This window comes from Giraffa tippelskirchi, chromosome X (assembly GCF_054371585.1).
Source record: "Giraffa tippelskirchi isolate mGirTip1 chromosome X, T2T-mGirTip1v1.2.pri, whole genome shotgun sequence".
NCBI lineage: Eukaryota > Metazoa > Chordata > Mammalia > Artiodactyla > Giraffidae > Giraffa > Giraffa tippelskirchi.
The window spans coordinates 25,132,103-25,147,473 of NC_137289.1; the positions used below are offsets into that span (position 1 = coordinate 25,132,103).

Sequence of the window (15,371 nt, forward strand, 5' to 3'; positions counted from 1 at the left end):
AAACTCTGTTAGCCTTTGACCTGCTTCATTTTGTACTCCAAGGCCAAATTTGCCTGCTACTCCAGGTATTTCTTGACACCCTACTTTTGCATTCCAGTGCCCTATAATGAATGGGACATCTTTTTTTGGTGTTAGTTCTCGAAGGTCTTGTAGGTCATCATTGAACCATTCAGCTTCATCTTCTTCGGCATTACTGGTTGGGGCATAAACTTGGATTACTGTGATATGGAATGGTTTGCCTTGGAAATGAACAGAGATCATTCTGTCATTTTTGAGATTGACTCTAAGTACTGCATTTCGGACTCTTTTTTTTTTTTTTTACTATGATGGCTACTCCATTACTTCTAAAGGATTCTTGCCCACACGAGTAGATATAATGGTCATCTGAATTAAATTCACCCACTCTGGCCCATTTTAGTTCACAGATTCATAAAATGTTGATGTTCACTCTTGCCATCTCCTGTTTGACCACTTCCAATCTACCTTGGTTTATGGAGCTAATATTTCAGGTTCCTATGCAATATTTTTGTTTACGGCATCAGACTTTACTTCCATCACCAGTCACAGCCACAATGGGTGTTGTTGGGAGGTAGCCCTGTTCAAGCCAGGACATTACCTCTCACCAGGAATCAGATTGGTTGGTACCTTGATTTTAGACTTCTCATTGTCCAGGACTATGAGAAATTAATGTATCTTGTTTAAGCCACTCAGTCTATAGTGCTTTGTTACAGTGTCCCAAGCAAACTAAGACAGGTATGGCTTATGTTACTCAATGTTACTTTTATTAAATTCATTCAGATTGTAGAATATACTTTCTTTTTAAAAAATTTTTTAATTTATTTATTTTAATTGTAGAATATACTTGCAGTGATTTATTATCTTTGCTGTAATGTATTTGACTGTATAAATAAAATATTTTTACCCACTCCTATTGATTATTTCTAGTTTTTGACAATTATAGATAGTACTGTCAAATGTTCTAGTATTAATACGTGTTTTTGAAACCTGTATACCTTTTGTGCAGTGAAATTGATGGAAAATTTGTTATTACCATGTTCAGCATTGTAAGTTCTGTCAAATATTTCAAAAAGGCTCTACCACCAAAGTTTATGAGTATTCCCACTGTCCTACATCCCTTGGAACAAGTGTTTAATCCTTTTTATTTTCTTTTCTTCATTTTAGCAATTCAGATGGGTGGTTAGTGGTGTATTCTTGGGATTGTAATTTGCAATTCCCTGATAATTAGTGAGCTTGAACACCTTCTCACATGTTTAATACATATTTGCATATCTTCTCTTGGGAAGTGTCTGTTTAATTATTTTGCCCTATTTTCTATCCAGTTCTTTTAGGTCTTTCCTTTATGATTCATTTTTTAAGGTTATATTTTAGATCATCATTCCTTGTTAGATGTTGAATTAAATCTGATGATATGAGAGAATAGCATTGAAACATATATATTTCCAGATGGAAAATGGATGACTAGTATGTGTTCAATGCATGAAGCAGGGCACTCAAAACCATTGCTCTGGGATAACCCAGAGGTATGGGGTGTGAAGGGAGGTGGGAGGGTGGTTCAGGATGGGGTGGCTCATATGCGCCCGTGGCTGATCCTTGTCAATGTGTGGCAGGGGCCACCACAGTGTTGTGAAGTGATTGTCCTCCAATTATCATAAATAAATTAAGTTTTTAAAAAGGCTAACTTTTCCCATCCTGAATATCTTTTTATTTCTGAGTGGTGTCTTTTGATAAATAGAAGGTCTTAAATATATTTACATGTATGTTTCTTTCCCTTTATGATTAGCACATTTTTGCACTGTTTAAGAAACATTTACTTACTCTAAGTCACAAAAATGTTTTCCTATTATTTTCTCTAATGTTTTTATTGTGATGCATCTAATATTTAGACCAAGTAAATTGGGACTGTGTTTGTATGTGTGGTGAAATATAAAAATCTTTAATAAAGAAATATAGAATTCTTTTTTAATTCCATGAGAATAGCTAAGTGACCCAGTACTCTTTTGGATTTTGATTGTATTGTAATGAATCTGTTGATTAATTTGTGGAAATTTGAGAGTTTAATAGTATTAACTCTCAATACACAGACAGATTCCTCCATTCATTTTGGCATTTTAATATTTCTCTCACTAATATGTATATTTTTCAATTTAGCATTCTTATGCATCAACAGATTAGTGTTGATGGTAGTATAATTTTTTCTTGACATTTGTAAAACAAATTCTTTTTATTGAAGTATATTTGTTTACAATACATATTGAATAACTGTTTACAATATTATATTAGTTTCAGGTTTAAAACCTATTAAATATTTTATACATTATGCTCCTTTTTAAGTATTATAAAATATGGCTATATTGCCTTACAGTATAATATATCCTTCCAGTTTGTTTATTTTATACAGAGCAGTATGTGCTATGTATAAAATTGTGTATGTTGACTTTATATCAAATATCCTTGCTAAATTGCCATAGATTAATTTGGAACTTTATGTGCAGTCATGTTTTTTGAAATTCTGAGAGTTTTCTTTCTTTCTCTCTAATCCACGTGCCTTTTACTGTTTGCATTGCCTTATTGCAAGGGAATGAAACATCCAATAAAATGTAGAGTAGAAGATATGATAGCACATGCATATCCTTGTTCTGTTTTCTATATTGGGGAAAAGTTTCATTGTATCAAGTTAAGTATGATGAACACTGTATATTTTTATAAAGATTCTTGAAGATCAGATTAAGGAAGTTCCATTCTATTTCCTGCTTGTTAAGATTTGTTTGCCTATTTTATTTATAATTAATGGGTTGTGATTTTTTTCAAATGTGGATTTTTAAAATTTATCCTATCACTTCTCTACTATGTTCTGTTAATAAGGTGAATTGAATTACTCTGACAGATTCTCAAGTGCTAAATCATCTTGCATACTTGGGGTGAATCATATGTGATAATGATACATATAAATATGTACATATACACATATTAAACTTGCATATACGTTGTCATGCGTATTTGTGTTTATACTCTTGGAAGATATTTGTCATATTTATCTATTGTAATATACATTCAGACTGTGACACTTATTTTTGCAGCTCTTTGAGAGACATATATATATGTAATTATAATAATGTATTATTTATTTTGTAATATGTATAGATGTGCTATGTACCAAATAATAGAACAAAAAGGTGCTAATAGAGTAAAGCAACGTAGGTGCAATGATTCTCTATCTCATTGGAAGTAAGTCATATAAATCTGAACTTGATTCTGTTTAGGTGCATATGTTAAGTCCTAAAGCAATATACTAAGAATGTAACTAAAATATATATAGTAAAATTCATATAGGAATGAAAATGTTACAGTATGAAACATTTAATGCAAAATATTGTAGGTGTTCACTTATATGAGGATCTGGATAGGGCAAATGCATACACACAAAAGGTAGAATAGAGTTTACCAGGATCTTGGGGCTTAGGAATAAGAGAATGGGTCATTATTGTTTATGTGATACAGATTTTTAAATTTAGAATAATGAAAAATCCTGGAAATGTATGCTAGCTATGTTTACACAGAATTATGAATATACTTAGGGTCATCAAATTATACATTTAAAATTGATAAAATGGTAAATTTCATGTTAGGTATATAACACCAAAATAAAATGTAAAATGATGGAAATATAAGATTCAAAACAAATAATAATTAAAAGAAAGCTAGAGTAACTATACTAAGTGTACTTAAGACAAGGAAAATTTCAAGGGATAAAGAGGGCCATTATGTAATAATAAAAAGACATAAGAACTCTAAATGTATTTGACCCAATCCATAATGCTTCAGGAATCATTAAGAACAAATTTGTAGGATTTAAAGGAGAGAGATAAATTCAAAATTATCAGTTAGCAATTAAATGCTATACCATACATAATACATAAAACAAGAAAACAGAAAACCAGGAAGGATATATAGAAGGTCTAGTGAACATTACCAATCAACTTGACCTAATTGATATTTATAAATATCAGTGAAGTGATTCAGTTATACATAAGTGTGTATACAGTTTTTGATATTGTTTTCTCTTATAGGCTATTGCAAAATATTGAGTATAATTCCCTGTGCTATAGAGTATATCTTTTTGGTTATCTCTTTTGTATACAGTAGTGCATACATGTTAATCCTTAACTCCTAATTTATCCTTCCCCCGCCCCTGATGGGTTTAATCACTAATTTTTGTTCCTGTGGTATATCACTTTGATTGATTTTTGTATATTGAATCATACTTGCATCCCTGAAATAAATTCTGCTTCTTCATGGTGTGTGATCCATTTAATATGTTCTTGAATTTGTTCTGCTAACATCTAGTTGAGGAATTTTACATCTATGTTTATCAGTGATATTTTATTGGCTTGTAATTTTCTTTTTTCCTGTGTGTTGTCTTTGGTTTGGGTATCAGGGTAATATTGGCCTTGTAAAAAGTGTGTTAGGAAGAGTTCCCTCATCTTCAGTTTTTTTAGAAGAGTTTGACATAGATAGGTATTAAATCATCTCTGAATATTTGGTATAATATACCCATGAAACTGTCTGGTCTTGGACTTTTGTTTTGGGGGAGGCTTTTGATTGCTGTTTCTGTCTCTTTACTATTGATCAGTCTTTGCAGATTTTCTATGTCTTCCTGATTCAGTCTTAGAGTGTTTAATAATTCTACAAATTTGTCCATTTCTTCTATTTTATCCTATTTGTTGTATATATTTGTTCACAGTATTTTCTTATAATTATGTGTATTTCTATGGTATGCTTTGTATTGCTCCTCTTTGGTTTCTGATTTTATTTATCATATCCTTCTCTCTTTTTTATTAGTGAATCTAGCCAAACTTAGTAATTTAATTTTTAAAATAAAAAAATATTAAAGTATCGGTTGATTTACAATATTCCATTAGTTTCAGATGTTAGCATAGTGATGAAGTATTTTTTTTTACAGATTTTGCTCAATTAAAAGTTATTGCAAGATATAACTCCCTGTGCTATATCCTTGTTGCATATCTATTTTATACGTAGTAATTTTTATTTCTTAGTACCATACACCTAATGTTACCCTCCCCTCTCCCCACTGATAACCACTAGTTTTGTTTTTTTTTTTTGTATATCTGTGAGTCTGTTTCTGTTTTATTATATACATTCATTTGTATTATTGTATAGATTCCACATATAAGTGATATCATACATTATTTGTTTTTCTCTGTTTGACATGTCACTAAGCATAATATTCTCCAAATACTAATATATCTGCATTATTTTATGACTGACTAATATTCTATTTTATAGATAGATAGATAGATAGATAGATAGATACCACATTTGTGTGTAGATATATAACACCGCATTTTCTTAAGCCAATCATGTGTTGATGGACACTTGGGTTGTTTCCATATCTTGGCTGTTGAAAATGGTGCTACTTTGAATATTAGGGTGCATTTATCTTTTCAAATTATTGTTTTCATTTTTTCTGTATATGTACTCAGGAGTGGAATTGCTAGAACAAATGGAAGCATTGTTTTTAGTTTTTTAAGGAACCACCATGCTGTTTTCCATAGTTGTTGCACCAATTTACAGTCCCATCAAGAGTGTAGAGGGGTTCCCTTTTCTCCATATCCTAGAAGACATTTGTTTTAGTTGATTTTTTGATGATAGCCATTCTGATAGGTGTGAGGTGATATCTCACTGTTGTCATGATTTGCATTTCTGTAATAATTATCAAAAAATAAAATAACATAAAAAGACAACCTATGAAATGGGAGAAAATATTTGCAAGTGGTATTAGTGACAAGGAATTAATATCCAAAATATATAAACAGTGGGCTTTTCTGGTGGCTCAGATGGTAAAGAATCTGCCTGCAGTGCAGGAGACCTGGGTTCAGTCCCTGAGTCAGGAAGATCCTGTGGAGAAGGAAACAGCAACTCACTCCAGTATTCTTGCCTGGAGAATTCCATGGACAGAAGAGCCAGGTAGGCTACTGTCCATGGGGTCATAAAGAGTCAAACATGACTGAGCAACTAACACACACATATATGTAACAGCTCATCCAACTCAATATCGAGAAACAAACAACTCAGTCAAAAAATGGGCAGAAGACCTGAGTAGACATTTTTCCCATGAAGACATACAGATGGCTAACAGGTGAATGAAAAGTTGATTTTTAAAAATTCTTCATTGGATAATTCATAGGTCTTCAGTTTCTTTGGGACTGGTTCCTGGAACTTGTTTTATTCCTTAGGTAATGCCATATTTCCCTATCTTTTTGTCATCTTTGTTGCCTTGTTTTGGTGTCTGTATATTCAAAGAAGCAATCACCTCCTCCAGTCTTTATAGGCTGGATTTAGGAAGAAAATATCTTCACCAGAAAGCTAGACTAGAGGACATTTTGGTCCATACAGTCATAAAGTTATGACTTTATAAAGTCATAAAAATCATAAAGTTATGATTTTTCCAGTAGTCATGTATGGATGTAAGAGTTGGACCATAAAGAATGCTGAGCACCAAAGAATTGATGCTTTTGAACTGTGGTGTTGGAGAAGACTCTTGAGAGTCCCTTGGACTGCAAGGAGATCAAAGCAGTCAATGCTAAAGGAAATCAACCCTGAATATTCATTGGAAGGACTGATACTGAAGCCAAAGCTCAAATACTTTGTTCACCTGATGCAAAGAGCCAACTTATTGGAAAAGACCCTGATGCTGGGAAAGATTGAAGGCGGGAGGAGAAGGGGACGACAGAGGATGAGATGGTTGGATGGCGTCATCAATTCAATGGACATGAGTTTGAGCAAACTCTGGGAGACTGTGAAGGACAGGGAAGCCTGGTGTGCTGCAGTCCATGGGGTTGCAAAAAAGTTGGACATGACTGAGTGACTGAACAACCCACTTTTTTAATAGATGTGCCTTCTTCTTTTCTCTCAATTCTTTCTGGGGTGAGGGGAAATTGTAGAATTCTGTGTTTCCTCTCTTAATCCCAAAGACCCAGCTGGGTGTCAAGAGTCATCCACTCCTTTTCCTACTCCTTGGCCTGATACGTCAAAGCATTGGGTACAGCACCACTCATCTCCCTCACTCCTGAAGGAAATGTCTTAGGATTGCACACTTTCTCCTGACCCCACAGTGTCATACCATGTGCTAAAAGTCACCCATCTTTTTCCCCTAGGGTAATGTAGGTAGTGTTATGGTAAAGAACCCACCTGCCAATGCAGGAGACATAAGAGATGTGGGTCCAATCCCTGAGTTGGGAAGATCCCCTGGAGAAGGAAATGGCAACCCACTCCAGTATTCTTGCCTGGAGAATCCCATAGATGGAGAAGCCTGGCAGGCTACAGTCCATAGATTCACAAAGAGTCGGACATGATTGAGGCAACTTAGCACACACAGTGTACCGAGATGCCAAAACGATGAGTGCAAACTATTTTTTCCTATCTCTCCTCAAGAGGCAGTTGGATTGTTGTTCACCTCATCCTGTCTAGTAGAACTGGCTGCCAAGATCTATATGTTGTTTGCAGGTTATTGGGCGTACCAGGTGCAGTGGTGCACAAGTCACTGGCTGTGGGACTGCATAGATTGCCATATGTAGAGATGTGCTGGGAAGATGTCAAGATCTACATGTCATTCAGTATAGGCCATTGCTCCTTTTCTTTGAGCTCAGTTGCCTTCAGGTGATCAGATGCTCCATCTATGCCAATTTTTCTAAACATTTTTGGTGTATAGATATTGCAGTGGAACTTTGGGGAAGTTCCCCCAAAGAATTGGAAAGCTAGACTCTCATATCAATCTTTCTTCTTCCTGTGGTCCAAGTCGCAGATTGGGAACTCTACTTTTAGTACTGAACTGTGCTGGCTTGGAGGAAAAATGACAGGGGCAAAGTGGAATTGATCTTCTTGCCCTTTCCATGCAACTAATCTCAGGTTTTGTGCTCCACCAGTGTGCTAGGACCTCTTAACTGAACTCTGAAGTGCTCATAAATGTACTGGGTTGGCCAAAAGTTCATTTGAGTTTTTCCAGAAAATGTTACAGAAAAACTCAAACGAACTTTAGGGCCAACCCAACATTTTTGCCCATAGATAGTTGTTATATTGATGTTTCTGTGGGGGTGGGAGCAAGGGCTGGGCATCTTGATGACATTATCCTCCCATCTAAAAAATACTTTGAATGTGAATTAAAATATTACATCTCAGAATTTGTGTGACACATACAATGAGTTTATACTGCTTTAGTAAAACATAATTCATGTACCATATAATTCATCCTTTTAAAGTGTTCAGTGTTGTTTAGTATATTCACAGAATTATATAACCACCACCACAATCATTTTACAACATTTCTGTCACAGCGGAAAAGAACCCTGTATCCATTAGCAGTCACCCCCATTTCCCTCCTCTCTCCAGCCCTGTAATTTTAACCCTATTACAAAGTTTAGTTCTCTAGTTTGATTCAGTCGTGATTGCTATTCCTTATGCTTTTTTGCCATCTTGATTTTATACTTGAAAGTTTATGTAAGTACATATCATAAATGTGTCAAACATTTCCCTAAGGATTTTCTAATTTGGGGTGTGTGTGTATGTGTGTGCCTGTGCTTTCTCCTGGTTATTGACCAGTATGTGGAGAATTATGAAGTCAGGTCTGATTTTTAAAAAAAAAATCACTATGTAACCTTGGTTTTCCTTTGTTTGATGGAATGAAGAATTTTTCCTTATTACTTAAAGTTTAGTATTTTCAGGAATATATATTATTTATCATGTATTTGGTATATGATATATATACAAACTATAATGTACTATACATATATAATATATACACATAATATATCCTACATAATATATTATTTAATTTGTATATAATTTATGATATATATATGAACTATATGTATATGTTACATATAAACTATATAAAGTGTTAAATAGATAATATTTTATATATCATAATAAAGAGATTATAAAATACTATGCATATATAGGATATTACCCATTTAATACATTATATGGTTTACATGTAACATATGCATTATAGTTCATAAATATATCATAAATTGTATAAAAATTGAATAATGAATTTATAGCCTATATTTTGTAAATAATACAAATATTGTATATAATACAATATTTTGTATATATATGATAAAAATATATAAATTGATCTACAGATCTATATCTATACATGCTGTGTAAATATTTTTCTGGGACATTATTTGAACTTTCTATTAGAAGGTTCAAGTCTTTTGTTCATAAACTATGCTTAAAAATACATTCATTTCATCATTTTCTCTTATATTTAAATTTATCCTGTACTACTTCCATTTTGAATATGTTGAAGTTTTTCAGGGTCAGCTGTTGACTAGAGGTTTTCCTTGTGAAAGAGAATGGATGGTGTTCCAGGCTTTTAGTACTTTTCCTTGTTATCCAGACTCATGTCTGTTTGTGTATGTGTGCAGTAATTTAGATCTTAGTTCTCTGCAAGCATCTTGAATGGTTCACAATATCTAGGATGGTTCACAAGAGCAGGCAGCTTTTGAAAATTTGACTCTTGTGTGTTCAAACCTGTTTGCTTTTCATGAAATCAAAGTGCATGGTTGGTGTTGAAGAAAAATAATATTCAAGCCACTTCTTAAAGGTAGTAAGGCAGATTTTATTTAGGACTATTAATAGAGACCAGTGCAGTGGGATTTTACAATAGGCGAGAAAGATTGGGTTCAAATCCCATTACATGAGCATGGGTAAGTGGGAATTTACAGGTGAGCAGCAGGCTGCAAGCTAGTTATTGGAAAATCACTAAGAGGAAACGTTAAGAGTAAGGGGGTTCTGGCTAATCCAACCCAATAGGTTTCTTGCTAAGCATCAGCTAGGTTGATCAGAAATCCCTTGAGGTACGGTGGAGAATGAGGATCCAGATCAGGTATCAAGAATGATCAGATATCAAGCGTAGGAGGTTCTGGTAAAACTGACTTAGAAGGATTCTTCCTCAAACTAGATTTTACGATGAATTGCATAGATGGGCCTAGGAGAAGGTTCAGGAGTCTGACCAGAGTTTGATCAAGCAAAGAATCTTTGCCATTGGAAAACTCCATCATCAAGTGATAAGTTCTTTTCCCATCGCTCTATAAAAAGATATTTTGATTTTACATTCCACATGTACCCCTCACTTTGGGCAAATATATATTACTATTTATTTCTTACATCAACAGCCATCAGCAGTTTCTCAACCTGACTTCTCTTGTACCTCTGCTGGAACTCCACTGCTTTCAGCAGCATTTTTAGACCTTGTGCATTTGTGTTCTCATATGTTTCCTTGTTCTTTTTTTTTTTTTTTGGCTATTTCTTAGTGATTTCTGAGAGAAATAGAAAATTATTGTATACTGCCATGTTCATGTTCAAATAGAAGTCATACTATGTCTTAATATTCTTTAGTATTTATTATTTTTCTTGGAATGCATATACAATTGTGGGGTAAATATATATGCAATTTTTAAGTGATCAATTTGTCCATAGTATATTTCTTCAATTATTAAAGCCTTTTTTCATTCTTCTCTGTAAAGTTTTTTAGTGTTCCTTCTAAAGAACAGCATATTCATTGATGAATTTCTCTCCTACCCCATGCTGACATTTTTTGACTCCAGTTCCCTGAATGTGCCCTCATTTTTTTGAATCAAAAATGTTTGTCTATTAATCAACATTATATTTTCTTCCTGTCTTTCTGTGCAATCATGGTTTGTCATGTACTGTCATCAAAACATCAATAATTCCACGAGATAAAGCAGTAGAGAATGTGGACTAATTTTTAACGGGTTACCATGAGAAAGCACACCTTACTTTCTGACCAGCAAATAGGGAACCAATTCTTTTAATCCCATCAATGGGAAAGTTCTGTGAGTAATAGTAATATAAGCTAAACCAAGGAGCCTTGCTTCTGTCACATCTATTTCCCTGAACTAGTGCCTATTTTTCATGTTTTAAAATGCTTTATAGAGCAACTTGAATTAGTACTTTAAAGGTCACCACTTGTATTTGCTTTTTTAAACCCCATTCCTCTTATGTGAGATGAGCAAGTGTTTCTGACAGTGTCTGAAAGTGTTTGATTTTCTGTGACAAGCATGGAAGAATGCCTTGCTAATTAGAGAGGCTTACATATTCCCTAATATTCTATCATCTATTATGTTGATCTGAGACATTTTTGGTTGAATAAATACCTGAATATTGAGCATACTGAGGGAGAGCCAATTTTCTACTTGAAAAATCTGAATATTTACACAATAGAGATAACATCACATATCTACAGATTTCTTTCTAGTCCATTTTTAATAACTGTATGTGGTGGTGGTGGTGGTGGTTTAGTTGCTAAGTCGTGTCTGACTCTTACAACCTCATGGACTGCAGCCTGCCAGGCTCCTCTGTCCATGGGATTCTCCAGGCAAGAATACTGGAGTGGGTTGCCATTTCCTTCTCCAATAACTGTATGTAAAAAACACTAAATATCAAAAATAAGAAACAGACCCCAAAGTGATTAAGTTTGTAGATTTTGACTTATTTTAACCTTGAGAAACATTTTCTCTTGGCATTCAATACACCAAACACTCATTAGTAGGAAATTTCATACTTGATAATTTAATATAATTTGGACAGAGGTTCATCAAAATTTGAACTAATTATGATAAACTGCTTATATTTTCATTTATTTATTTATTTTTGGCTGTGCTGGGTATTAGTTACTCCATGTGGGCTTTCTCTAGTTGTGGTGAGCGGAGGCTACTCTCTAGTTGTGGCACACAGGCTTCTCATTGCAGTGGCTTTTCTTTTGGTGGAGCACAGGCTCTAGGGAGCACAGGCTTCAGGTAGTTGCAGCATGAGGGCTTAGTAGTTGCGGCTCATGGGGTTAGCTGCCCCGTGGCATGTGGGATCCTCCCAGACTAGGGATTGAGCTTGTGTCCCCTGCATTGCAAGGTGGATTCTTAATCACTGGACCACCAGGGAAGCCCAAAATTGCTTATATTTTGTTGAAATTAAGATTCTCTCCTGGAGTTTGTAATATTAAAATAGATAGATTTACCCTATATATGGAGAAGAAATAAAATGAATTATATAGAAATCTGTAATTCAAAATTTTCACTAATTGTTATTTGTCTGTTTTCATGGATATTTTATTAAATATCACTTATACTTTTGTGTCTGGTATATGTGTGCATTATATAGTCGGCAATTTTACACTTGATGACACAATTCAGGAGATAAGGAGCATATAAGAAAACATCTTTTAATGTAATATCTACTTCAGGGTAATTTTGCATTCTTTGAAACAGTTTAGCTAAAAAGAAAATGAGGGGAAAAAATCACACTTATGTTGCATTTCATTTATTATATTTGTTTCTTATGGAACAAAATCATTCTTAATTTTCCAGAATAATTATAACAATTAAATTGGTTTCATGAAAGTACATCTGCATGTCACTATCAGATTTAGACTAAGAGTTTAAAATCTTTTTGGCTTTGTTGCTGACCCTCTAGGTGACCTTAAGCAAGTAATTTACCCCTCTCCACTGCTGATATTCCACTAGGGATAAGGTTAATCATATTTACCATCTATTTACCTCACAGTTGGATTAGGGAGGTGATCATTGGAAAGTGCTTTTGGAAGCTAAATGAGAAATAAATGCCAGTCATAATTTATACATTATATGTGAGCTACTGATAAAGTAATAAAAACAGTTTCACCCATTTTAAACCACTCATGAAAAACATGGTTATGGATAGACCTTTGGTATAATCCTCTGCAATAGTGGATAACTTTTCTTACTTCTTTAAAGAATTCCACTCTAAACTATTCAGAGGAGAAATAATTGAATTGCACATTATCAAAACAACTGCCTGCAATATTCAATCAAGAATTATTTGCAAATTTTTCTTTTGTAATTTCAAAGAATTCAAATAACTCATTTGAAATAGCCTGGCTGTTGGGTTACATAAAGACTTTTTCCCTGCTCTTAAGACAGTTGTATGTGAATTTGAAGCAACAGTTGTTTTAAAATTATTTTTTCTTGTTTATTATTCTTCAACTTTTTATGGAAATAATTTCACATTGATTTTCCCATCAAGGACTTGTATCCTCTGGTTCTCAGAAATAAATTGAACATAATATTACCTTTTAAAAGTACCTATTCTTAAAATAGTACATAATTATATAAATAGCTATTATATAGTAATAATAATTTGATAATTTGGATATCTGAAATGTATCTTATTTCTTTAAAACTTGTGAGGGGGAGGTCTTGATTAGAGAGGGTAAATGTATTTTATTTTAAAATAACCAAATTTGTTGTTAGCTGTTTTCCTTATAAATGACTACTTTTCCATTTCGGTTTATTTAAGATTTAATTTCATGCATCCTATTATACCTTAGTTCATTCCAAGTTTATTAGTCAACGTTGAAAAAACCCTAGTACATATGGATGGAACCAGACTTGAAACATCAATAACGTTTAGATTTCAAGTCTTTGCTATATGTATTTTCTTAATAGGTACAAATGATTCCTTAGGTGTTATGCTCTAAGCAGTATAGATTCATGCTCATTTTATTTTATTGAACAATTTCCTAGAATGTTGACTTAATTTCCTTCTAATCTGTATAATTACTTCTAGGGGGACATACACTCGCAGAAAGAAGTTAGTCAAGTTCTTTTAACTCCTGAGGATTATTCTGGTCTCGAACTTCCTCTGAATGCTAAGGTACCAGTTACCAGTATTTCCCTTCTCTTTCTTCACTTATAATTTTTAAACACCACTTGGCAATTCTGTTTAAAAACTATGTAAATTTTAATGGGCAAACCCATTTAGGCTAGAAAACTCCATTAGAAAACAAAAATAATATATTTAAATTTTGTATAATGGATACAACTCATTCTCTTAACACCTATTTCTTCATTAAGGTAATCCAGCATTTAAAATAATACATTTAAAATAACTTTAAAATATGTGCTAAAATGATTTAAAGGACTACTATAGAGTTATTATCCAAAAATAACTATTTTATTGACTTTTCATTCTTTTATGTGCTATGAGTGCACAATAAAAGGAAACAGTAAAGAACGAGATTGACTATGAGTTGCTTCAAGAAGGATAAATATGATTTGCATCAGATTGAGGAGTAGAAAGCCCCCTCACATGGAGGAAAATAACATGGTGAGAGGTGTGGAGATAAAATTGAATAGAATGTGTGAAAAATATGAGCTCTTTTTCCCTAAAACCATTCTAGGAAATTCATATTATATTGTATTATACACATTAGAATATACATTTCTATGTGGTTTTAATTGTTACTTACTCGTGCTTTCTGTCAATGCTATTTTCTCTCTCAGACACTGATGTTGTGGGTTTCACATTTGGCAAATTTGCTATATATATGATATTTATTAAATTATAGTCAAGAGTCAAATATTTATATCGGAGTTTTGAATATATGTGATTCGGATAGATTCTGCATTAGCAAAATACCTTTCTTCCCAAAGAATTAATGCATCTATCCTCTGAAAAAGTAGATAATTAGTGGTTTTAATCTGCTTTTCTTGCCAGTGTTTAACTCATTAATAAATATTTGTGATTTCATCTTTAAAAGTGCATGAAAATTAGGTCATCAGTAAAGTGAGTGGAATAGAATGATTAATTTTCATATGCAGAAATCAGACAAAACAAACCTTGAAAGAGTCACTTGACTTTGTCCTCTCCACTTTACCTTTGGAAAAAATAGTTGTTACCTTTGGAGAAAACAATTTTGTCCTTTAGAGTGAATTCTCTTTTATTATAGTTAATTACACACTTTAGATGACAAAATTCCATTTTAAGAAAATTATATAAAATAGTGGCTTAAATTCCCATTTATATTCCACTTTGCATATGCAAAGATGGAATCAGTGATATTAAAATTGAGAGCACTTATCTTTAACTCTTAATGGGAAAAAAAGCAGTTTTTTTTTTATCATGTTCTTATCTTCATATTTGCTTAGTTTGGCCTTCCCTGTGGTAGAATTTCAGAGATCCAAGTAACTAATAGAGTAGGAGGAGAGTCAGAGCCATTTCCTTTAGTATATATATTTATTTTGAAATATTTGTTCCATGACCTCTTCTGCATATATTAATAGACCTCTTTCCCATGCTAAAGAGTAACAAATAAGAATTCAAAGTCTAACTTTATTTTCCAGCTTTAGTAGTGTTACAAAACTTATTATTGTTTGCAGTGGCTGTATTAAACCTTATGTTCTCCATAAGCATGGAAATATATGTGTGTGTGTATGTGTGTTTAGTCGTTCAGTCATGTCTGACTTTTTGCGACCCCATGGACTGTAGCCCTC

General features: G+C 33.2%; 1 long non-coding RNA gene across 1 annotated transcript in view; it reads left to right on the top strand.

Annotated features, from left to right (window-relative positions):
* Positions 1–15,371, top strand: part of LOC145536404 (uncharacterized) — a 584,758-nt gene that overhangs the window by 338,619 nt on the left and 230,768 nt on the right. The window contains exon 4 of the long non-coding RNA XR_014075827.1: positions 13,666–13,752. This is a non-coding gene — a long non-coding RNA (uncharacterized LOC145536404). The remainder of the gene's footprint in view (positions 1–13,665; positions 13,753–15,371) is intronic.